General features: G+C 41.2%; 1 protein-coding gene and 1 long non-coding RNA gene across 2 annotated transcripts in view; one reads left to right on the forward strand and one right to left on the reverse strand.

Moving 5' to 3' along the window:
* Nucleotides 1-17239, forward strand: part of LOC118762192 — a 22394-nt gene extending 5155 nt beyond the window's left edge. The window contains exons 2-3 of the long non-coding RNA XR_004997968.1: nucleotides 12160-12169; nucleotides 17139-17239. This is a non-coding gene — a long non-coding RNA (uncharacterized LOC118762192). The remainder of the gene's footprint in view (nucleotides 1-12159; nucleotides 12170-17138) is intronic.
* Nucleotides 1-27500, reverse strand: part of LOC115231120 (regulator of G-protein signaling 7) — a 343368-nt gene that overhangs the window by 311471 nt on the left and 4397 nt on the right. The gene's annotated exons all lie outside the window — the stretch shown is intronic.

The raw sequence follows: 27500 nt of genomic DNA on the forward strand, positions 1-27500 counted from the left end.
GTAAGCAAAAGAAAAAAAGGAAAGAAAGGAAAAAAGGAAAGAAAAGGAAAAAAAGAGAGAAAGGAAAAAAGGAAAGAAAGGAAAAAGGAGAGAAATCAATCTAAGCAGAGAAGATACACGCGAAAGCGACTCTAAAAGCAGGCAGGAGTTAATCGTTAAACAATTTTAAATGCAGCAGTCACGACTTTATTTAGTTGCATTATTATTATTATTATTATTATTATTCGCATGAATTTTATATTTATTTATTCTCTCTGTCTCTTGCAACACGCGGCGGCGGCAACAACATGTTTATTGTCGCTACTATCGTTTCCTACTGACGATGAGGCGCGGAGGCAGCGGGAAAACGTTTTACAGATTTCAAACGTTTATTGCTGCAAACCAAATACGTCTAATACGGGAATAGGAAGGAGAAAGATATCTCACAGAAAGGAAAAAAGGATGAGAACAAAACAAAATAAATAAAGATTAAAATTAAAATTGAATATATTCGTGTCTTCAATATAAAACATGCTTGAAAGAAAATATGTTCCTATATGTAAGTATACATGTGTATGTATATATGTATGTACAATTACATCCACACATATACATATACTTCTACACATACACTATATATATATATATATATATATATATAAATTAGAAAACCCACCTTTTATCAATTCAAAATTAACAATTAAATTAGACCATCTAGAAAATTACATATAATAGAAATATTAAAAATAAAATAATATACCCATGATTAAGTAAATTGCAAAATAATAATAATGTATATATTTGGTGTATATATGTGTGTATATATATATATATATATATATATATATATATCATCCTTTCGGGGTCGAAAAATAAAGTACCGGTTACGCACTGGGGTCGATGTAATCGACTTAACCCCTTTGTCTGTCTTTGTTTGTCCCCTCTATGTTTAGCCCCTTGTGGGTAATAAAGAAATATATATGACATATAGAAAGATGAGAGAGAGAGAGAGAGAGAGAGAGAGAGAGATTGAGTGATCGATAGACAGACAGACAGACAGATCTAGCCGCGTGCTAAGTGTAGCGAAAGTGTGTGACAGTGTAGCGAATCGATACATAACACAATCACGTGTGTTATATGTATTTGTAGAAGAAAGAAGGCATCGACTGTAAACAGACGTTGGAAAACAACAATCTGTTCACAACCTTTTTGCTCTCTCCTTTTGCCATTTGTTGTTACCAGCTCCCGGCCATCAACCATTCACTGGCTTCATCCAACCCTGATGATGATGATGACGATGATGATGATGACGACGACGGTGACGATGATGACGACGATGATCATGATGATGGTGATGATGGTAATGATGATGATAGTGATGATGATGATGATGATGACGATGATGATGATGGTGTTGATGGTGGTGTTGATGATGGTGATGATAATGACGATGACGACGATGATGATGATGGTGATGACGATGATGATGGTGATGATGACGATGATGATGGTGATGATGACGATGATGATGATGATGGTGGTGTTGATGATGATGACGACGACGACGATGATCACGATGATGATGACGATGTTAAATGATGATGATGACGATGATGATGATGTCGCTTATTGTTGATGTTGCAGTTGCTGTTTCTCGGCTTCATCTTTCTGCAACTGATATTTTATTACCGTACGGTTGTCCTTACTACAGATGTTGTTGTTGTTGCAGTCACAGCAACATTGCCGTTGTTGTTGTTGCGATTGTTGTCACTCCACGAAGGCACGTGGCTGAGTGGTTAAGGCATTCGACTCGCTATCGTAAAGTCACGAGTTCGATACCCGGGCGGCGCGTTTGTATCCTTGGGCAAGACACTTTATTCCTTCCACATTGCCCCAGTCCACTCGGCTGGCAAAAATGATTCGTACCTGTAATTCAAAGGGGGGACAGCCTTGTCCACACTCTGTGCCACGCTATACCTCCCTGAGAACTACATTAAGGGTACGTACGCATGTCTGTGGAATACTCAACCACTGGCACGTTAAATTTCACGATCAGGCGGTTCTGTTGATCGATTCAACCGGAAGCTTTGTCCTTGCAACCGACGGAGAGCAAGTTGTCGCTCTTCTTCAGGGGTCCCCAAACTTTTTAGACCATCGACCTCTTTCGCGAAATTTTTGACCCCTCATCGACCCCCCCCCCCGGCATGAACAAGAAAATAAATAAACGATAATAATAAGCGGATGTGCATTTATCAACCTCTATAGGGGTCGATATCGACCACTTTGGAGATCCCCCCCTTCTCTACTTGATAAGTTTACTAGTGTTGTTGCTAGCGGTATCACACTGTTGATGGAGTTGCTATCGTGTTGCTATTTACCGTTGTTACAGATGTTGTTGCTACTACTGCTGCTGCTGCGATTGTTGTTAATGGTGTTGCTAACGGTGCTACCGTTGTTGCTCCTGCCCTGATGCTATCGCTGTTGCTACTGCCAGTGGCGACACTATTTATTAATGTTGCTAACGCCATTGCTTCTCCTGGTGCTAATTGTTGTTGTAGCACGTGATTCTAATAATGATTACAGTGGTGGCGGTGGTGTTGCCGGGAGTCGTGATGGCGGCGGAATGTGTATATATATATATGTGTGTATATATATATATGTGTGTATATATGTGTATATATATATGTGTGTATATATATATATATATGTGTGTGTATATAATCTATATATATTGTGTGTGTGTATTTTATATATATTATGTGTTGTGTGTATATATATAATATATAATATTGTGTGGTGTGTGTGTGTATATATATGTGTGTGTATATATATGTATATATATATATATATATATATTGTGTGTTTGTGTGTGTGTATATATATGTGTGTGTATATATATATATATGGTGTGTGTGTGTATATAATATATGTGTGTGTATATAATGTTGGTGTGTGTGTTTGTATTATATATATATATATATATATATATGTGTGTGTGTGTGTGTGTGTGTTATTATATGTGTGTGTGTATATATATATATATATGGTTATATGTGTATCTTTGTTTTTTTGCTCTTACCATTGTTGTTGTTATTTTGCTTCTAGTAATGGTTAGCGTACAGGTAGTAGTGGTGGAGGTGGGGGTGACAGTAGATACGACAATGTGTGTGTAGTTACGTATGTGTCGTTGCATATCCGTGTGTGCATGTAGCTGTGCGTATCACACGTGTGTGTGTGTGTATGGTGTATGTTGTTGTTGCTATCGTTGCTTCGTGAGTTTCAACTTGTCTATTGCTGCTGTAGTAGTAGTAGTAGTAGTAGTAGTGATGGATGTATGTATGCATGTATGTATATATAAGCGTAAGAGAGTAGGTATGAAAATGTGTATATTTATCTTATTCTTTTATATGTTTCCGCCCTGAGGCTGTAGCCATGCTGGGGCACCGCCAATATATCTATGTATGTACGTGTGTGTACACCTATATATATATATTATAACACAAAGTAAGTTAGGGGTTATGGGTGCAACCCACTAAGGGATAGTATTTATCCAATATACTGTTGGTAAAGTACCCAGATTCTAAATAACATAAATGTTTTTAATTGCAATGCAATTAACTTATTTATTGTATTAAACGGATGAAGGTAAGGAAATATTTTACCGTTAATTTATAATACAAATAAGAAAATAGTGAAACAATTTATATAAATTTATATATATATATATATACAGAACCACACACGCCTCTATAACCGGAGTGCTTGTATGGCTGTACGTGTGCACACACACCTATACACACACAAGCAGGTTGTAGTGGTATGCGTGGTTCACTGTTTAAGGCTGGTTATGTTGTTCTTATTGCTTGTTCATCCTTTGCAGTGTGGTGGTGTGTGCAGTGCGCCAGATGGTGCACGCAGTGTGGCGTGTGCAGTGTGTGCTAGACGGTGCACGCAGTAAGGTGCAATATGGGGTATGCAATGCAGTGAGGGTCTTGTTTGCATGCAAAGTGGTGTGCAGTATATGTGCAGTTTAGTGAGTGGTATGTGCAAGTATGGCGTGTGCACTGTACCAAGTGGCATGTGCAGAGGGTACAGTATGGTGCGCAGTGTAGTGAGTGGTATGTGCAAGTATGGCGTGTGCACTGTACCAAGTGGCATGTGCCGAGGGTACATATGGTGCGCAGTGTAGTGAGTGTATGTGCAAGTATGGCGTGTGCACTGTACCAAGTGGCATGTGCAGAGGGTACAGTATGGTGCGCAGTGTAGTGAGTGGTATGTGCAAGTATGGCGTGTGCACTGTACCAAGTGGCATGTGCAGAGGGTACAGTATGGTGCGCAGTGTAGTGAGTGGTATGTGCAAGTATGGCGTGTGCACTGTACCAAGTGGCATGTGCAGAGGGTACAGTATGGTGCGCAGTGTAGTGAGTGGTATGTGCAAGTATGGCGTGTGCACTGTACCAGTGGCATGTGCAGAGGTACAGTATGGTGCGCAGTGTAGTGAGTGGTATGTGCAAGTATGGCGTGTGCACTGTAACCAAGTGGCATGTGCAGAGGTACAAGTATGGTGCGCGTGTAGTGAGAGTGTGAGTAGGTCGATGGTGCAAGTATGGCGTGTGCACTGTACCAAGTGGCATTTGTTGCAGAGTGGGACAGTATGGTGCGCAGTGTATGTGTAGTGGTATGTGCAAGTATGGCGTGTGCACTGTACCAAGTGGCATGTGCAGAGGGTACAGTATGGTGCGCAGTGTAGTGAGTGGTGAGTGCAGAGGACTGCAGTTAATCTGTGCAGCGTGGTGCATCCAGTCCAGTATAGTGCACTGCTTTGTATCACGTATGGTGCATCGTGGTGTATGTGTTGTGGTGCACGCGTGCAATATGGGTGGCTACATGGGTGCTACATGTGATTGTAGGAGCGGTAATTGATGCAATGTGTGCGTTTATTGTTATCAAGACCCCGTGTTGACCCTGTATGTACCAATGGTGATGGTGGTGGTAGTGGTGGTGGTGGAGATGCAGAGGTAGCGGTGATAGTGGTGAGGAAAAGAGGTGGTTGTGACACAGGTCATGTCGATGGTGTTGATTGTAATGGTGGTGCAGGTGGTGAGGGTAATGGTGATACTTGTGATAGTAGTAGCAGTAGTGGTTAGTGGTGGTGGTGGCCAAGGGCTATAAACTGTCTGTTGCTGTTTTGCGTTGTAACGTGTCTGGTTGTGTTGAGAGAAAGACAGAGAGGAGGAGAGAGAGAAGAGAAGAGAGACAGACTGAGAAAGAAAGAAAGAAAGAAAGAAAGAAAGAAAGAGAGAGAGACAGAGAGAAGAGAGAGACTGAGAAAGAAAGAAAGAAAGAATGAAAGAAAGCGGGAAAGAAAGAAAGACAGAGAAAGAAAGAAAGAAAGAGAGAAAGAAAGACAGAGAGGGAGAGAGAGAAAAAAACAAAGACAGAGAGAGAGAAAGACACAGAGAGAGATAGAGAGAAAGAAAGAAAGAAAGAAAGAAAGAAAGAAAGAAAGAAAGAAAGAGAGGGAGAGAGAGACAGAGAAGGGGAGAGAGAGAGAGAAGGGGAGAGAGAGAGAGAGCGTACATGGAAGTTCATACAAGTGATGATGGTGTTGTTGAAATTGAATGCGAAATATTGACAGAAGGTCAGAGACTTTGAAGGAAGGAAGGATTCTCCGTTCAAAGGTGAAGGACCTTTCTCTGCCAAAAGACGGAATTGGTGTGAACTGCTGCTGTCTCCTACCAAAACCGCATTTCTATTATGCTAAACGTTGAAATCTAAAAACAACCATCACCACCAACAACAACAACAACAGCAACACCACCACCATCTGAGGCGGGGGGGGTGTTGGCAGAACAGTCGGATAAAATGTTGAGCGTCACTTCTTCCGGCTTTTCACATTCTGAATTCAAATATCTCCGAGGATAAGTTTTGCTTTTCATCTTTTCAAGGTCGGTGAAATATGTACCCGACATGGGGTGGGACGGATGTAATCGACTTACACTCGCCCCAAAACATTGCTGGCCTTGTGTTAAATTTTGAAACCATTTGAAGCCTCGAGCTGGTCGAATGGTTAGTACGCTGGGCGAAATACTTAATGGCATTTTGCCCGTCTCTACGTTCTGAGTTCAAATTCCGCCGAGGTTGACTCTGCCTTTCATCCTTTCGGGGTCAACAAATTAAGTACCAGTTATGCACTGGGGTCAATGAAATCGACTGGCCCCCTCCCTCAAAATTTCAGGCCTTGTGCTTATAGTAGAAAGGATTATTGTTATTATTATTATTATTATTATTGAGTGAGAGAGCAGTGCATGCCATCAAAGTGACACTGGGGTAAAATATACGAAGCCCAGTATACCCATCATGACTACCCGTCTGATAAGGGTACACCAGGCACATGCATCACAACCATATGTGCGCGACATGGTGATCTCATATCAAGATAAACAGCGCATGACCTTGCAGGTGGGGCCCAGTTAGAATTTTCTTCTGGTCGAGTAGCCCATCCCATTCAAAAGGTCCCAGAGTAAGGGTTATTTAAGGATGTTGAAAGAACCACCCATGTTTCCAGAGGTGAATTATCCAAACCCCAAAGAATCCCTCTCAACACATGGCTATGATGCTCCCCCACTACTTCTGCTCGTGATCAGAGATGCACATATCGTCAGCCACTAAGGGACATGCTCAACTGGTTAAGGTCAAACAACCGACAAGCAAATCTGTGGTATTGAGCAGAATATTTGCTGTAGTCCATCTTTTATACCAAGACAAAACAATGTACATGATAACACTTCCAATCAGTTAAGATCAGGAGCCATGAGAGCCACTGCCTGGTGCTGCATCAGGGCAATTATTATTATTGCTATTATTACCATCGCCTTTGCTCAGCTTCTAACGCTGGTAATAATGCCATACGGTTTCAAGTGGCGTACATTGGGCTTCCCGGTATTTCGTCTGCCGTTACATTCCGAGTTCAAATTCCGCCGACGTCGACTTTGCCTTTGATCCTTTCGGGGTCGATAAATTAAGTACCAGTTGGACACTGGGGTCGATGTAATTGATTCACCCCATCTCTCCCAAGCTGCCCTTGTGGCAAAAATTTGAAATATTATTATTAAACTTTATAGTTTATAATCAATCTTTAACAGTTCAATAAAATGTTTAAAGGTGAAGTTTCGGAATGAACATTCACTGAAGCGTATCTTATTTTATTACGGAAATTTCTTCAAAATCTTAATCCTTACCAAAATTCTGGCGCAGTGGAAGCATGATGGGCCCATAACCCAGAGGTCTATAGAGCCTAACTAAACTCTGCTAAAGTATTTTTTATAGGCACACACCGCTAAGCTTTCGCCCGGCGTGCTAACGTTTATGCCAGCTCACCGCCTAAAAACATTCGTTTCTATTATAGGCACAAGGCCTGAAATTTTCAGAGAGGTGGGGGCAGTTGATTACATCGACCCCAGTACGCAACTGGTACTTAATTTATCGACCCCGAAAGAATGAAAGCCAAAGTCGACCTCGGCAGAATTTGAACTCAGAACGTAGCAGCAGACGAAATACCTGTTTCTTTACTACCCACAAGGGGCTAAACACAGAGAGGACAAACAAACGGATTAAGTCGATTATATCGACCCCAGTGCGTGTCTGGTACTTCATTTATCGACCCCGAAAGGATGAAAAGCAAAGTCGACCTCGGCGGAATTTGAACTCAGAAAACGTAGCGACAGACGAAATACCTATTTCTTTACTACCCACAGGGGCTAAACACAGAGGGGACAAACAAGGACAGACAAACGGATTAAGTCGATTACATCGACCCCAGTACGCAACTGGTACTTAATTATCGACCCCGAAAGAATGAAAGCCAAGTCGACCTCGGCAGAATTTGAACTCAGAACGTAGCAGCAGACGAAATACCTGTTTCTTTACTACCCACAAGGGGCTAAACACAGAGAGGACAAACAAACGGATTAAGTCGATTATATCGACCCCAGTGCGTGTCTGGTACTTCATTTATCGACCCCGAAAGGATGAAAAGCAAAGTCGACCTCGGCGGAATTTGAACTCAGAACGTAGCGACAGACGAAATACCTATTTCTTTACTACCCACAAGGGGCTAAACACAGAGGGGACAAACAAGGACAGACAAACGGATTAAGTCGATTACATCGACCCCAGTACGCAACTGGTACTTAATTTATCGACCCCGAAAGGATGAAAAGTAAAATCGACCTCGGCGGAATTTGAACTCAGAACGTAGAGGAAGACGAAATACCGCGAAGCATTTTGCCTGGCGTGCTAACGATTCTGCCAGCCTCGTCGCCAAAGAAGAATGTGAAAATGTAAAACAAAGCTATGTAGGTCTATAGGCCGACTTACGACCAGTCAGTCGAAACCAATTGCGGTCGTAAGTCGACGACAACCCGTATATACCGCCAATGCTTGTAGTGGTGTTATATACTACATAAAATCCCCTTTCTCTCTCTATAAACACACACACACACACACACACACATAAAGGTACATTACTCATGCGTTTAGAGTTTGTTTATGGTGGTGTAAGTGCTTTAGGCGGTCACTAATGTCAAATTAGAACCCGGAACTAAATTAATTTGCCCTGACATTATGTTGGCGATGCGTTGAAAAAAAGTGTGTTAATGAAAGAAAGAGGATGGTAATTGCTAAAAAGTTTGAGAGACATTATTATTTAACCGCATTAAAAGGCAATAATCCATTTTTACACAAATCTCTCTCGAAATGTTTTATGGTGTCTAACCAAATTTTCTCATTGAATCTTAAAAGAAAAGAAAAATTCAGGCGATTCTTTTCAAGATGCCCTTGTGGGCAGTAAAGAAATTTTATAATTTGTATATGTTTATTTTATTATAAACACAAAACAACACCACGGAGGGATCGACGGTTTCCATGTATCAAATCCACTCACAAGGCTTTGGTCAACCAGGGGCTATAGTAAAGGACTCTTGCCCGTGATGCGATGCAGTGGGAATGAACTGGAACCATGCGGTTCGGAAACAAATTACGGGCTTCTTTCAGTTTCCATCTACCAAATCCACTCACAAGGCTTTGGTCATCCCAAGGCTATAGTAGAAGACAATCCCCAAAGGTTACAGGTTAAAAACCGAAGGAATATTGTCCACCGATTCGTTGGTTCTCACTGTAACAGATGCAATGACTAAATATCGGAATGGAACGATTGGGGACAGTTGTTTGTATAGGTATCTATTTGACACGGCTGACTGGACATCCAGTATGTTTTGGGGGTAGTACTTTATGGTGCGGGCAGGAGAGAGAGGGGGAGAGAGAGAGAGGGGGGGAGATTATAATTTATTAACTGAACACGATTGACATAAACACTCCCTCTCTCCTCAAACAAACATGCGCACACACTTCAACAGAGAGAAAGGGGGGGAGATAGAGGGTGTGAGGTTGAGAGAGACAGAGGAAGGGAGGGGTGGAGAGAACGAGAGACACATTAAACTATTGTGAAATTGCTTTGGTCAGTGTGGCACTGAAGTAGATGACCATGGTTTCTTCAACACGAGGCTGGAGTAGAAGACGAGATTATTTATTGCCAACCCTGGTCTCGCAAGAGACAGATCTTTGGTCAGTCTGAAGATATAGCAGAGACAAGACTTTGGCAAATATGGGATTATATATTTTAAAAAAATCTTTAACCCAGGTTTACAGCAGAATTAAGGCCAGCAGATGAAAGGGTTTTGGTAAGCCGGGGTGGAGGACTAACAGACAACAGAGATTTGGGGGGGGGGGGCATGTCTGGCAGAAGACAAATTTTTCGTCTGTCTGCAGTTATAGTAAAGACAACGCTTTTGGCAGCATGGGATGATGTAAAAGAAAAAGGGATTGTTTAGCCCGAGGTCACAGTAAAAGAGAGGGTTTTGTTCAGTCCGAGGCTAGAGTAGAAGAAAGGAATTTGTTCAGCTCTAAGCAAACAGGAAAGATGACATTGATCAATCCGGGTCAAGGCTAAGGTCAGCCTGTGACCAATAACAGTGAAAGCTTTGGTCAGCTCGGTGACATAATTCAAGACGATGGTTAGTCCATAACTATATAGAAGACAATGTTTTGGTCAAAAGGGTGAATAGCTGAAGACAAAAAATTGAGCCATGTATAATCCTTTCTATTATAGGCACAAGGCCCGAAATTTTGGGGGAGGGGGCCAGTCGATGACATCGACCCCAGTGCGTAACTGGTACTTAATTTATCGACACCGCAAGGATGAAAGCCAAAGTCGACCTCGGCGGAATTTGAACTCAGAACGTAACGGCAGATGAAATACGGCTACGCATTTCGCCCGGCGTGCTAACGTGTCTGCCATCTCACCCCCGCCTTAATCAGAGCCATGTATAATAGCAGAAGTCAAAGCTTTAGTAAGACCGGAGATAGGAAAAAACAAGTCCTGGTCCGACAAGAGAAAATTCTTTGGGTCAGCCAGGGCTATAATAAGTGACAATGCCCTAGAGTCAAGCTGAGGGAATGTAGAAAAGAAGGATTTGGTATTCTTGGGACAACAATGGACACACGTTTTGGTCATCTTGAGGATAAAGAGAAAACAGGATTTGGGGCAGTGAGATGCTAATAGGGAAAAGTCTTTGGTCAAACCAGAGCAAAGGTAGAAGATAAATGTTTGGTTAACCATGGGAATCATTGAAAGCAAGACTTTTGTCACTTCAAGTTGAACGGGAACCAAATCACTTCTTTGCCGGACGTTATAGCAGAAGACATAGCATTGGTTTGGCGTGGGACTTTGTTGGGGAAGAACTTCTACAGCCAGGTGCCCTTCCTGTTGCCAACCCTCACCAGTTTCCAAGGAAGATATTTCCCCCATGGTCAGACATCCTTTTGTAGAATTGTCGAAACGAATGACACCACATGTATGACGGTGAGACTCACCTACAACTATTATGTATTGTCAAAACAAGGAGACACAAACACACATATTAACACACTTACATATCTATACGTGTATATACACACACATACAGCGGAGACTGTATACAGTTATCCCTCGACTATTGCGGGTGTTACGTTCCAACCCTGCCGCCCACGATAAGTGAAAATCCGCGAAGTAGAAACAATACTCTACTGTATATTTTTTTTTATTTTCATTTTTATAATTTGTATATGTTTATTTTATTATAAACACAAAACAACACCACGGAGGGATCGACGGTTTCCATGTATCAAATCCACTCACAAGGCTTTGGTCAACCAGGGGCTATAGTAAAGGACTCTTGCCCGTGATGCGATGCAGTGGGAACGAACCCGGAACCATGCGGTTCGGAAACAAATTACGGGCTTCTTTCAGTTTCCATCTACCAAATCCACTCACAAGGCTTTGGTCATCCCAAGGCTATAGTAGAAGACACTTGCCCAGGGTGTCATGCAGTAGGACTGAACTCGGAACCATGTGGTTGCGAAGCAAAATTCTTACCACACAGCCTCGCATGGGCCTATATGTACTTATACCGAAATTTCGTGTACACAGATCGCATTATTAGTAATAATTACGAAATATTTACCATCACCGCTTCAACTAGAATTGCTCAACTTTCTTCATATTTTTCACACGTTTTCTCACTCCCACCTCTCTCTCTCTCTCTCTCTCTCATTTACTTCCTATTATTATTTCTCCCACTCTCCCTCTTCTCCCCCTGCCACCAACGCACACTCCTTCATTACCTCTCACTCTTTTATTTTTGTAGAGTTTTCTGTTTGTTTTCAATGAGTCTATTGTTTGTTGTGTTTGCTATGTTTTTTTTTTATCCTTGACTAAAGGCTTGTCGTCAGCCAAAGAAATACGCTGGAATTTCAACACCAAGCATGAACCACTTCTGTCCTAGTTTCCGGCTAAAATGTTTAGCTTCTTACATTGTGTGTGTGTGTGTGTGTGTGTGTGTGTGTGTGCGCGCGTAGGGGAGAGAGAGAGAGGTGTGTTATGCGGCTAGAGCAAACTATTACCCAATGCTTCATATATATATATATATATATATATATATATATATCACATGGGATCACGGGACCGATCAGATGTTGTTACACATCGCTGGTCACAATGCGTTCGCATTGTTTTAGCCTTCGAATGACGCCACCCCGCTGGCTAAGCGAGCAGGCCAACAGAAGAAAGAGTGAGAGAAAGAGTGGTGAAAGAGTACAGCAGGGATCACCACCCCCTGCCGGAGCATCGTGGAGCTTTTAGGTGTTTTCGCTCAATGAACACTCACACGGTCTGGCTGGGAATCGAAACCGCGATCCTAACCACTAGGCCATTGCGCCTCCATATATATATATATATATATATATATATATATATATATATAATTTCAACAATTGAGGGTAAAATTAATTAGTTATTAATCAATTTCACCAAGTATTCAGTATGTAAAAGGACCATTTAAGGCGAATTCAAAATATTACATTATATAAAAGGGCTTAGTTAAAATAAATTACTTTGCCACATACTGAACTCATTAGAAATAGCAGCCAAAAAATTTTTTTAGCTATTTCTAATACTTAAAGAAAATTTCTCTCAGATAGTGTTTACTCAATATATATATATATATATATATATATATATATATATATATATATATATATGTTTCGTTTTTGGATTTGGTTTGCAAGATTCTTTATATGAGTTCGTGTGTTGAAGCATTGAAAAGGTTGCAAGACGCAACAAAAATTTTAGGACAATAAAAATAAGGAAAAAAGTGGAAATTTTACCGGTGAGTGTGTTACACTATAAGGCACAAAAAGAAAATGACTCTCCCCAGACACAACAGTATATATATATATGATTCTTAAATTCTTGAACAAGAATATTGGCCAGTTAAGCCATTGACTTGTTTAAGAATAATAAATTTGTACTCTACAAAAGTATAAACTAGGCCATCAGATAAATGAAAAATTATTTTTATTGCTGTCTTCTGGCGGACGTGATCTGGGCATGACCGTAAACAACGATCTTCGTTGGACAAACCACGTCTCTAAGATTGTCAAAAAGGCTGACGGTGTCCTAGCATCACTCAGTAAGATCTTTGCCGTCCATTCTCCAGCTATCCATTTAAAATTGTATACGACAATTGTATACGACCCTTGGAATTTGCATCAGTAGTCTGGAACCCCTATCTTGCTCAGCGTATAAATCTCCTGGAAACTGTTCAGAAACGTGCTACAAATCGAATACCTGCCGTCAGACATCTACAATACTCTGAACTTCTTGCTACTTTTATCCTTTCGTCCTTTCTAGTTAGCACCATGCATTCCTTACTCTTTCCCTCCCTTCTACACTATCAACTAGCAACCAGTGAGCGAACTTGTCACTGCCACTACAATTATCCTATTTTCCTGTATATAAACCGCTATTTGTTTTATTTTACCTTCATAGTTTGATAATGTTATTTTTTCTATCTAATAAAGACTTTTATATTGACGAAATGTGTTTGTTGTTGATTATAGAAAGATAAAATCACGACAATAATAAAACATCTCATAGTTGTAAAACAAGGCATTTTGAAACCACAAACACGTCAACAACAAAAAGGCTGGGCGCGGACTCGTTACTCTGTAAGTGTTTTAAACACCAGCGCGCCTTATGTGGGGATAAAAAACACTGATGTCGGGCAAACGAATAAATATATGTAAATAATATTTCTTCCTTCTTGGTGTTGATTCTCGAACAGAGTGGTGACATTTAGTAGAGATGACCCGGAAGCTGTTCCTCCTCGATTACTATCGTACACAGCAGTAGCTGTATTCAACCGAATGCACGTCGATGATTGGTTGAAATTACCCAAATACGACAACACGAAATAACTTCTAAAATACGAAATTTTGTCAAAAACGTTCAGAGTAAACCGTGTTCTACGTGAGAAATTCTACCAGTATTCCAAGTATTTTAAACTGTTTAGTTAAAACAAATTAATTTAAAAATCTGTGATTGAGATGGAATACATCCCAATTTCGTCTATTATATTATTTATATATATATATATATATATATATATATATATATACGTGTGTATGCGTGCGCGCGCACGTATATACATACGTACATATTACACTCGTACACATGTACACACGATCACATTCGTGTGTGTATATGTGTGTGCGTATGTATGTAGAGGCACAATGGCCTAGTGGTTAGGACAGCGGACTCGCGGTGGTAGGACCGTGGTTTCAATTCCCAGATGGGGTGTTGTGGGTGTTTATTGAGCGAAAACACCCAAAGCTCCAGCAGGGGGGGGGGGTGGCAAACCCTGCTGTACTCTTTCACCACAACTTTCTCTCACTCTTTCTGCCTGTTTCTGTTGTACCTGTATTTCAAAGGGCCAGCCTTGTCACATTCGGTGTCATGCTGAATCTCCTTGAGAACTACGTTAAGGGCACACGTGTCTCTGGAGTGCTCAGCCACTTGCATGTTAATTTCATGAGCAGGCTGTTCCTTTGATCGGATCAACTGGAACCCTCGTCGTCGTAACCGACGGAGGGCCTAGACATATATATATATATATATATATGCACATACATCCAGATTTAATTTTTTAATTACCAATCAAATAGTTTACCGTTTATTGACTGGGAAATGCTGGTGGGAATAAAAAAAATTAACTAAATTGTTAAACAAACAACACCTAAGCCTGAATTCAATATTCAATCAATATTTATGTTTACATTGGGAGAAATCAATAATTAAAATAATGCCAAATCAATAACTGATGTATCAATACAATAACACCAGGAATAAAAATCTTGTGAAGCTAAACGCCTTCCTTTGCCTCTAAGCAGACAGGCGCAGCTGTGTGGTAAGAAGTTTGCTTCCCAACCACATGGTTCCGGGTTCAGTCCCACTGTGTGACACCTTGGGCGTGTTTTACTATAGTTTCAGGTGGACAAAAAAACCTTGTGAATGGAAGAAGCCCGTTTCTGTGGTGGTCAGAGCCACTTCTGAATACGTACAAGTCTTAAAGAGAAAGATTCGTTCGACTAAACATGCTTCAAGGCGGTGCCCCAGCATGGCTGCAGTGCAATGACTGAAACCAATAAAAGAGAAAATATATATTGTCTCCATTGTACACACAGGGCTGTCGCTAAGTCCCTGCAACCTCTGCAGGGACTTCGCAGGGGGCCTCAAAGTACGTAGAAGAGTCATCTATTTACTTTGGTTAAGTTGTTGAAATGAGAGGATTTGCTAGACGGAAACTGAAAGAAGATCGTAGTATGTATGTGTGTGTGCCTATGTACGTGTGTGTGTGTCTATGTACGTATGTGTGTGTCTATGTAAGTATGTGTGCATCTATGTATGTGTGCGTGTCTATGTACCTGTGTGTGTACGTGTACATGCATTTGTAGGTGAGTGTGTCCGTGTTTTGGTACTTATGGGTGAGCGTCACCGTTATACAAGTAATGCTTTTCATCTCCAATATTCTGCGAAAACATGTCTGGCCATGGGGCAGGAAGGCCATCCGGCCATAGAAAAAAAATCTGCCTCCAACTCTATCCGACGACCCATACAAGAACAGAAAAATGAACGTTAAGATGATGGTAACGATGGCGAATGTTTCCGTCCATTAATCCTACGGACATGCGAAGCCGTTTACGCCTTCTCCATTGCACGCCTCCATTGATTCGAGCTAATTTTCTACGACATATTTTATTTGTAAACTGAACCTTTATCAAATATTGGACAGCGAGTCTCTTGAGAATCTTTAGCAAAGTGTCTCGTGAGAGACAAGTCGAACATGATTAAAATTGATAAACAAACAGTTTTAACAGGATAAAAGGTACAAAAGCAATTAGAATATCTGAAACTGCGTGGGACAGCAAAATAATGATTTTTTTTTTATATATATAAAAGTGCTTGTGTGGATGTGGAGCAAACAAAACAAGACGTTTTAGTTCTGGGTGTTTGTTGTTTGGAAGAAGAAGTACGAAGTGTGTGGGACAGAACCGGATATTGAATCTTAAATAATTTGCCGAATGTTTTAAGTCAACAGGACAGCTCTACTGTTGTGTAATATTGTCTCGTAGCTATGAAGTTGTTGACAATTTAATTTATTAATAATGCTGTCTGCATATACGACAAACCTGTCACATAATCACGTATACATCCATATATATATATATATATATATATATATATATATATATATATATATATATACACACACACACACACAGGTGGCTGTACAAATGGAAGAAAGAGGTTCTCAACACATTTTGTAGGTGGTATCTAAAACAATTTGATTCGGCCCCAGGTGACTTTAAGATTCGTAGGCTCCTTGCAGAGAAACCTAGCTTATCGGGTTCGTTTAACCAGGCACAAGACCTGAGATTTCAGGGGAGTGTTTAAGTCGATTACATCGATCCCCAGTACTCAACTGGTACTTGTTTTATCGACTCCGAAAGGATAAAAGGCAAAGTCAACTCAGGCAGAATTTGAACTCAGAACCTTAAGGCAAAGTGCCGCTAAGCATTTTGCCCAGTGTGCTAACAATTCTGCCAGCTCGCCGCCTCAATAATAATAACAATGGTTTCAAATTTTTGCCACAAGGGCAGTTTGGGGAGGGGGTTAAGTCGATTACATCGACTCCAGTGTGTAACTGGTACTTATTTAAGCGACCCCGAAAGGATGAAAGGCAAAGTCGACCTCGGTGGAATTTGAACTCAGAACGTAACGGCAGACGAAATACCGCAAAATATTTCGCCCGGCGTGCTAACGATTCTGCCAGCTCGCCGCTTTCATATAATAATAATAATAATAATATTAATAGTTTCAAATTTTGCCTCAAGGGCAGCATTGGGGGGGGGGAATAATTCACCCCTGGAAACTAGGACGTTTCGTTTATCATCCTTAATCCTCATTCAGGGACCTTTTGAGCAAAGTGGGTTATTCGACCAGAAGAAAATTCTAACTGGGCCCCACCTGCAAGGGTCATGTGCTGTTTATCTTGATATGGGGTCACCATGTCGGGTACATGTGGTTGTGATGCATGTACCTGGTGCACCCTTATCAGACGGGTAATTAAAATGGGTTTATCGGGTTTCGTATACCTGTTCACCAGCACCACTTTGATGGTATGCGCTGCTCGCTCACATAATAGCATAATAAACAAGGCGAGCTGAGCGTGGACGGAAACCACACGTCGAGCAAAAGGGCAAAAGCTCGCTCAATCTCGATTTTCAGTACGAATACGGACCGCGAAAGCGTGGTCCATTGATCCTTTAAATAGTTTATTTAATAATGTTGTCTGGATATACTGCAACCCAACTTTTCCCACACACACAACGTAATTATTATTTTAATTTCATAAGTTTGACTCAGCTCCCTGTGGCTCAAAGGACGAAGCCATCTCATCAGATATTAAGAGAACAGTGCGTATTATTCTCTAACAAGAACAGCACTGCCAGTGACTTCCAAGTTTCGACTAGTTAAGTCATCATTGGACTTAATTGGCCGAAACTTCGAAGTCACTGTCAATACTATTATTATTAAAGAATAATAAATTCGCACCCTTCCAAATGTGTTGTGTCTTCTTCTTCGTCGTCGTCGTCGTTTAACGTCCGCTTTCCATGCTAGCATGGGTTGGACGATTTGAATGAGGGCTGGCGAACCAGATGGCTGCACCAGGCTCCAGTCTGATCTGGCAGAGTTTCTACGGCTGGATGACCTTCCTAATGCCAACCACTCCGAGAGTTTAACTTAAACTTATTATTATCACCAAGTCAATTCTGATTGAGCTGACCAATGGTCAAAGACGCGCCCAGCCTGTGTATAGTCTATGGTAAGGTGTTGAGAGAGATTTGGCTATTGTTTTTAGCAAGTCCGGTGACCACAGCAACAACAATTGCTGTTACTGTTGTGTTGTTGTTGTTGATAATGTTAGTGTCCTAAGACAATCCAACGACGCCTCTCACTTGAAAGTTTCACAGAGTGTCTAATCATTAACAGGAAACAGTTGCGGCTGCTTTAGGTCGGTGTCGGCGATGAAGATCGGAGGAAGGAGTGTTACACATACAAATACATCCACACATCCACAAGCACTCCTACACAGATACAAGTGCTGAGCTGGCACAATGATTACCACATCGGACAAAATGCTTAGCAGTATTTCATTGGTCTGTTACGTTCTGGGTTCAAATTTGCCTTTCAGCTTTTCAAGGTCGATATAAAATACCAACTGAGAACAAACGTCGACATAATCAACTTATCCGCTCCATCAAACTTGTTGGACTTGTGCCAATATTATTATTATTATTATTGAGTGAGAGAGCAGTGCATGCCATCAAAGTGACACTGGGGTAAAATATACGAAGCCCAGTATACCCATCATGACTACTCGGCTGAAAAGGGTACACTAGGCACATGCATCACAGCCATATGTGCGCAGATAAACAGCACATGACCTTGCAGGTGGGGTCCAGTTAGAATTTTCTTCTGGTCGAGTAACCCATTCCACTGAATAAGGGTTGTTTAAGGATGTTGAACGAAACACCCATGTTTCCAGAGGTGAATTATTCAAACCCCAAAGAATCCCTCTCAACACATGGCTATGATGCTCCCCCACTACTTCTGCTCGTGATCAGAGATGCACATATCGTCAGCCACTAAGGGACATGCTCAACTGGTTACGGTCAAACAGTGGTGGAACAGTGGAAGCACTCCGTCGGTTACGACGACGAGGGTTCCGGTTGATCTGATCAACGGAACAGCCTGCTCGTGAAATTAACGTGTAAGTGGCTGAGCACTCCACAGACACGTGTACCCTTAACGTAGTTCTCGGGGATATTCAGCGTGACACAGAGAGTGACAAGGCCGGCCCTTTGAAATACAGGTACAACAGAAACAGGAAGTAAGAGTGAGAGAAAGTTGTGGTGAAAGAGTACAGCAGGGATCACCACCATCCCCTGCCGGAGCCTCGTGGGGCTTTTAGGTGTTTTCGCTCAATAAACACAACGCCCGGTCTGGGAATCGAAACTGCGATCCTACGACCGCGAGTCCGCTGCCCTGACCACTGGGCCATTGCGCCTCCACACGGTCAAACAACTGACAAGCAAATCTGTGGTATTGAGCAGAATATTTGCTGTAGTCCCATCTTTTATACCAAGACAAAACAATGTAAATGATAACACTTCTAATCAGTTAAGATGAGAAGCCATGAGATCCACTGCCCGGTACTGCATGAAGGCAATTATTATTATTATTATTATTTATGATTTCCTTTCATTATAACTTTATTTCAGCTACCTTAGTACCGGGCATCCTCCGGAGGCCAAGAGTAACAAGAGCACCACATTTATTCCATTTTAGATGGAAAGTGCTTTCCGTAGTATATGGACTGAACCCATCAAGGTTATCTTTTGTAGTTCATAGAGATTGGAATTACCAGGGAGTTGCTTAATATACTGCTCAGCTCCCTCCTTTATCATTCCTAATCACATCTGGTATTATCGTAGTACTAAGCTTCCACATTATTTACATTTGACGGATCTTGTTTGTTGTTGACACAACATTTCGGCTGATATACCCTCCAGCCTTCATCAGGTGTCTTGGGGATATTTTGAACTTGGGTTCTCATTCCTAAGGTATTTTTCGATATTATTATTATTATTATTATTATTATTATTATTCAGGTTACTGCCTGGAATCAAACTTGGAATCTTGGGGTTAGTAGCCCACGCTACTAACCCCTAGATTCCGAGTTTGATTCTAGGCAATGACCTGAATAATAATAATAATAATAATAATAATTGACGACGACGACAACAACAACATCGAAAAATACCTTAGAAATGAGAACCCAGGTTCGAAATTTCCCCAAGACACCTGATGAAGGCTGGAGGGTATATCAGCCGGAATGTGTTAACAACAAGCAAGATGAGGACAAATCTCCGTCAAATGTAAATAATGGACATAATTCTTCATCTCTTAAATATAGAACTGTATTAAGCTTCCACATTTTTGTGCTTTCAATTTGCAGATCTTTTCGTAATCCTTTCTTGAGACGTTTTGATCTTGTGGGGCAGACATATCTATTAACAGACAAGTTCCTCTGTTATAGTCCTTGATCACAATGTCTGGTCGATTGGAGTTAATTTGTCTGTTTGTATTGGGAAGTGCCAAAGGATGGTAACGCGCTCGCCATTTACTATATCATCTGGATTGTGCCTGTACCACTTATCATGGAATTTAATTTTGTAGCATTTACAAGCACTGCAGTGGCTGTACTGCCCTAGTCTGTCATGTCTTATGAGAGACTCCTTTTCAGCAAGGATTCAGTATTATTATTACTGAGGTGGCAAGCCGACAGAATCGTTAGCACGCTGGCCGGGTGAAATGCTTCGTGTTCTGAGTTCAAATTCCAACGAGGTCGACTTTGCCTTTCATCCTTTCGGGGGTTAATAAATTAAGCACCAGTTGCATACTGGGTCGATCTAATCAACTGCCCCCCCCACCAAATTTCAGGCCTTGTGCCTATAGTAGAAAGGATTATTATTATTATCATTATTATTATCATCATCATTATCACCATTATTATCACCATCCGAGCGTGGCCGTCTGCCAGCCTCGTCTGGCACCTGTGTCGGTGGCACATAAAAACACCTTCCGAGCGTGGCCGTCTGCCAGCCTCGTCTGGCACCTGTGTCGGTGGCACATAAAAACACCATCCGAGCGTGGCCGTTCGCCAGCCTCGTCTGGCACCTGTGTCGGTGGCACATAAAATCACCCACTACACTCTCGGAGTGGTTGGCGTTAGGAAGGGCATCCAGCTGTAGAAACACTGCCAGATCTGACTGGCCTGGTGCAGCCTTCGGGCTCCCCAGACCCCAGTTGAACCGTCCAACCCATGCTAGCATGGAAAGCGGATGTTAAACGATGATGATGATGATTATCATCATTATTAATGTGGTGAGTTGGTAGAATCGTTAGTACACCGGACAAAATTCCTGGCAGCATTTCGTCCATTATTACCAACAAATGCACGCACACACATACACACATACATAAAAACTTCCCAGAAGTTTATAATTTAAATATATATGAGCATATCTTGATATGCAACTATATGCATGAGAATACATACATAAGGCAAAACATACGAATCTGCACGTATGCATGCATGCACACACAAACAAAAATACCCTGTTGTTGATGTTGAAATTTCAATGAACGAACCTTTTGATCTAGGTTAGAAACCGGTTTTTTTCTCAATTACCAAGAAATCTTGAAATAAACTGAATAATGACATAATACACACACACACACACACTGACAATGCAGTGTCACCAACATAAGTGTACAATTGCACAAACATTAATACATGTACATAGAGTTTTTTTGGGGGGGTGGGGTCCAGATAATAAATGTTCAAAATAACTGCATCCAGAAAAGAAAAAAATCCAAACTAACGGCAATTTTTTGAAAACTGGCGGAAAAGCATAAAAACACTTGCTGACCCTATTCTGACAAAGTTCACTTTTTCTTTTCTTTTTTCTACTCTAGGCACAAAGCTCCCACCCCCACCCCCCAAAAAAGAAAGGAAAAAGATTCTTCCAGAGTCATTTAGACTCGTCGGGTTGGTTTCCTAGTTTCCAAGGTGCATATGTAACACCCCTGGAAGGGATGCCAATCACTTGCAGGATTACTCACTTTTGTCAGTTGGGCTGGGCAGGACTGGACAGGAGCAATGTAAAAAGAAGTAGTTTTGGTCAAGAACACAATGCGTCACCCAGTTGAAGGATTGAAACCCCTGTCTTCTGATCATGAGTCCAACACCCCTAGCCACTAAGCCACATGCCTCCACATATGAACTGTATATATATATACCAACAGGTTGTAAGTAAAAAGCACCATCCGAACATGATCGATGCCAGTGACCCCTGACTGGTTCCCGTGCCGGTGGCACATAAAAAGCACCCACTACAATCTCGGAGTGGTTGGCATTAGGAAGGGCATCCAGCTGTAGAAACCTTGCCAGATCAAACTGTCCAACTCATGCCAGCATGGAAAACAGACGTTAAACGATGATGATATATATATATATATATATATGTGTGTGTGTGTGTGTGTGTGTGTGTGTGTGTGTGTGTGTATATATATAGATGCAAGCATGGCTGTGTGGGAAGATGTTTGCTTCCCAACCACACTGTTCTAGGTTCAGTTCCATTGCATGGTACCTTGGGCAAGTGCCTTCTATTATAACCCTAGGTTCACCAAAGCTTTGTCAGTGAATGTGGAAACTGAAAGAAGCCCATCATGTGTGTGTGTCTGTTTGTTACCTACCATCGTCTGACAAGCAGTGTTGGTATGTTTACATCCCTGTAACTTAGCAGTCTGGCAAAAGAGACTGATAGAATGAGTACATGGCTTTAAAAAAAAAGTAACAATAAGCACTGGGGTCAATTTATTCGACCTAAAACTTCTTCAAAGTTGCCCCAGCATGGCCAGTGTCTAATGACTGAAACAAGAAAAGATATAAGACATACACATACATACACATATTTACATAAACACATACAGAAACATATTTACACACACATACACACATGTACGCTCGGCTGACTTGCTCCTGTGCCAGTGGCCTGTAAAAAGCACTGTCCGAACGTGATCAATGCCAGGCCCGCCTCACTGGTTCCTGTGCCGGTGGCACACTAAAAGCACCCACTACACCTGTGCCAGTGGCACATAAAAACCACCAGCTGCACTCTTGGAGTGGTTGGCGTTAGGAAGGCCATCCAGCTGTAGAAACACTGCCAGATCAGAGTGGAGCCTAGTGCAGCCTCCTGGCTTCACAGTCCTCAGTTAAACTATCCAACTCATACCAGCATGGAAAATGGACGTTAAACAATGATGATGATGTACAGATATGCATATACATACATGTGTGTGTGTGTGTGTAAATTAAGTGTTTGACAAAGACCTAAGTCTATTGCATAATTGAATTGGTTAGAATTGGTTTAATATTTAAAAGATTAAAAAAAGAAACAGCCTTTGTGTTACGAAGACTGTGCTTTCTGTAGAACAAACGAAAGTGATGTGACTGCTATGCTTAAATTGTTTAAACTAATTTTCATTCCATTAGACTTCAGTCAATGCAACGCAGCATTAAGTTGGTTCAGGAAAACTGCAGTCAACGCTCATTGCATGTGTCTCAGAAATTTAATACAATAGATTTTATAATGAGTTTATGCATAATATGCCGAAGACATTATATACATACATACATGCATATATATATATATATATATATATATATATGTATATATAACAAAGTGAGGTTGTAAGATACTGCACGAGTATCTTTCATATATATATATATATGTGTGTGTGTGTGGTGTGTGTGTATAGGTATATATATATATATTATATATATATATAGGAGGTGCAGGAGTGGCTGTATGGTAAGTAGCTTGCTTCCCAACCACATGGTTCCGGGTTCAGTTATAGCACCTTGGGCAAGTGTCTTCTACTATAGCCTCGAGCTGATCAAAGCCTAGTGAGTGGATTTGGTAGAAGGAAACTGAAAGAAGCCTGTCGTATATATATAGGGGTGGATATTTCACAAAAAAAACAAGACAAAAACAGGTGGTGTATTAGTATAAGTATTAGTATAACTCTCGGGAAGTGAAAAAGCCTTTAACATTTCGAGCATGTATGTATGTATGTGTATATGTTTGTCCTCACTACCACCACCATCGCTTGACAACCGATGCTGGTGTGTTTATGTCTCCGTAACTTAGCAGTTCGGCAAAAGAGACCGATAGAATATGTACCAAGCTTGCAAAGAATAAGTCCTCAGTTCGATTTGTTAACTAAAGGCGGTGCTCCAGCATGGCCGCAGTCAAATGACTGACACAAATAAAAGAATATATATATATATATACAGACGGACGGACAGACAGACATGCACACACACACGCACACACACAATCAGCAGTTTACAGACAATTCCTTAATCTTTCCTAGCCTGAGTCCTTTCATTTCAGTCATGCTGGAGCATCACCGTGTAGGGTTTTGTCAATCAAGTTGGCCCCTGTACATAAGTAAAGGGGCCGTCTTGCTTGACTAAACCCCTTGAGTCTGCTATCAATTCAGTCTGCCTTTTTTTTTTGCCAAAACAAAACAACAGAAATAAACCAACACCAGTTTATAACCTGGGAGAGACAAATAAAAACACACAACAAGCTTCTGCACAGTTTCCATCAACCAAATCCACTGACAAGTGTCTTCTACAGGGGACTGAACCTGAAATCACAGGGTCATGAAACAAACTTCTTTAACCACACACCCACACTTCTGCCCTCACCAGGAAAAAAAATCCTTTCAAAATGGTTTAATATCCTATTTTTTTACTTGTTTCAGTCATTAGATGGTGGCCTAGTACTTATTTTATTGATTTCTTTTGCTGAACTGCTAGGTGATGGGGAAGTAAACAAACCAACACCAACTGCCAATCAGTAGTGGGGGACATACCCATACACAAAGACACACATACATGTATATATACATGTATGTATATACACATACATACATGCAAGCATACATACATACATGTATATGACAGGCTTCTTTCAGTTTCCATCTATCAAGGCTTTGTTCAGTCTGTGGCTATAGTAGAAGACACTTGCCCAAGGTGTCATACAGTGGGACTGAACCCGGAACCATGTGGTTGGTAAGCAAGCTACTTATCACACAGCCACTCCTGCGCCTATATATATATACGACAGGCTTCTTTCAGTTTCCATCTACCAAATCCACTCACAAGGCTTTGGTCAGCCCAAGGCTATAGTAGAAGACACTTGCCCAAGGTGTCACACTGTGGGACTGAACCCGGGACCATGTGGTTAGAAAACAAGCTTCTTACCACACAGTCATGTCTGCACCTATATGTTAGGTTTAATTGATTCCATTTAATACTTCATTTTTTTAAAAAATAATTGTGAATATTTGAAAATGTTATTTACAATGAATGGAAACTGTGAAAAGTGCTTTCTCTCTCCAATCTCTCAACCCATTCTCACTTTGAATGCATCCATCCTTGTCTCAACACTGAAATCAAACAATATTCAACCTCGTTAGCAATTAAATGAGTGATCACTTGAGAAGCTTTATAAGTATCACCTTTTCTTTGACGAGTTGTAGCACACCTGAGCAATGTATACAATAAAATAATTACAGTTCTATATTTAAAAGACAAGGAATTATTTACATTATTTACATTTGATGGATATTTGTCCTCATCTTGTTTGTTGTTAACACATTTCGGTTGATATACCCTCCAGTCTTCATCAGGTGTTTTGGGGAAATTTTGAACCTGGGTTCTCATTCATAAGGTATTTTTCAATATTATTATTATTCAGGTCACTGCCTAGAACTGAACTTGGAATCTTGGGTTTATCAGTCCGCGCTCTTAACCTGCGATTCCAAGTTCGATTCCAGGCAGTGTCCTGAATAATAATAATAATAATATCAAAAAATACTTTAGAAATGAGAACCTAGGTTTGAAATTTCCCCAAGACACCTGATGAAGGCTGGAGGGTATATCAGCCGAAACGTTGTGTTAACAACAAACAAGAGGAAGACAATTTCCGTCAAATGTAAATAATTTAAATAATAAACATTATTATTATTGTTAATAGTCACTGCCTGGTATTGATGCAATACCAAGCTCTCATGGCTTCTGATCTTAACTGATTGGAAGTGTTATCCTATACACATTTTGTTTTTGTATAAAAGATCTGCTCAGTACCACAGATCTGCTTGTCAGTTTTTTTACCTTAACCAGTTGAGCATGTCCTTTAGTGGCTGACGATATGTGCATCTCTAATTGGGAGCATCATAGTCAAGTGTTGAAAGGAATTCTTTAGGGTTTGAATAATTCACCACTAGAATTGTAGTTGTGAGCCCTGTGCCGGTTGCACGTAAAAGGCACCATCCAAACGCGGTCGACGCCAGTGCTGCTTTGACTTGTTTCCATGCTGGTGGCACATAATAAGCACCATCTGATTATGGCACGTAAAAAGCACCCATTACACTCTCGGAGTGGTTGGTGTTAGGAAGGACATCCAGCTGTAGAAACACTATCTGATCAGCTTGGAGCCTGGTGCAGCTTTCTGGTTTCCCGGACCCCAGTTGAACCGTTCAACCCATGCCAGCATGGAAAACGTCCGATGATGATGAAACATGGATGTTCCATTCATCACCCTTAAAAAATCCTTATTCAGGAATCTTTTGAGTAAGATAGAATTTTCTTCAAGTTGAGTAACGTAACTGGGCCCCACCTGCAAGGTCATGTGCTGTTTATCTTGATATGAGGCAACCATATAGTTGTGATGCATGTGCCTGGTGGAGTCTTATCAGACAGGTGACATGATGGGTATACTGGGCTTCATATATTTCCATACCAGCATCACTTTACGATATGCCTTGCTCTCTCACACAACAACAATATTTTCTACTCTAGGCACAAGGCCCAAAATTTGGGGGGGAGGGTGCCAGTCAATTAGATCAACCCCAGTATGCAATTGGTACTTAATTTATCGACCCTGCAAGGATGAAAGGCAAAGTTGACTCCGGCAGAATTTGAACTCAGAACATAAAGACAGACAAAATACCTATTTCTTTACTGCCCACAAGGGGCTAAACACAGAGAGGACAAACAAGGACAGACAAATGGATTAAGTTGATTATATCGACCCCAGTGTGTAACTGGTACTTATTTAATTGACCCCAAAGGGATGAAAGGCAAAGTCGACCTCGGTGGAATTTGAACTCAGAACATAGTAGCAGATAAAATACCGCTAAGCATTTCGCCCTGCGTGCTAACAATTCTGTCAGGTCACCACCCTGATAATAATAATAATCCTCTTTACTATAGGTATAAGGCCTGAAATTTGGGGGTAGGGATTAAGTCAATTACATCGACCCCAGTACACAACTAGTGATTATTTCATCAACCCCGAAAGGGCGAAAGGCAAAGTCAGCCTCAACAGAATTTGAACTCAGAATGTAGAGAGCCAAATGAACTGCTACTAAGCAGAACGCAGTGGTTGATGGTGGTGGTAGGGGTAATAGCCTTGGCTATAGTTGTGGTAGAAGTAGAAGTGGTATCGGCTGTGGTGACAATATTGGCTGTGGTGGTGGTGATAGAAGTAGTACTGGTAGTAGTAGTAGTGGTGGTATGAGTAGCAGTGGCTGTGGTGGTGGTAGTAGTGAAAGAGGGAGTAGTGTTGGTTGTAGTAGTTGAGGGGGCAGTGGTAGGAAACCCAGGGAGAATCAATAACGGTGATGGTGGTGGTGGTGGTTAGTCTTATTCCGTTCTGAGTTCAAATCCTGGCAAGGTAAAGCTTCTTCCTTTTAGCATTTCGCTGTTGTTAAATACAGTACCAGTTATTATTCAGGGGTTGATACATCAGTCCTGCAATACAGCTACCTAGATATGAACGGGATTATAACAGGAGAGAAGAGCATAGGATTCCAGATG

This window comes from Octopus sinensis, linkage group LG2 (genome assembly GCF_006345805.1).
Source record: "Octopus sinensis linkage group LG2, ASM634580v1, whole genome shotgun sequence".
Classification (NCBI taxonomy): Eukaryota; Metazoa; Mollusca; class Cephalopoda; order Octopoda; family Octopodidae; genus Octopus; species Octopus sinensis.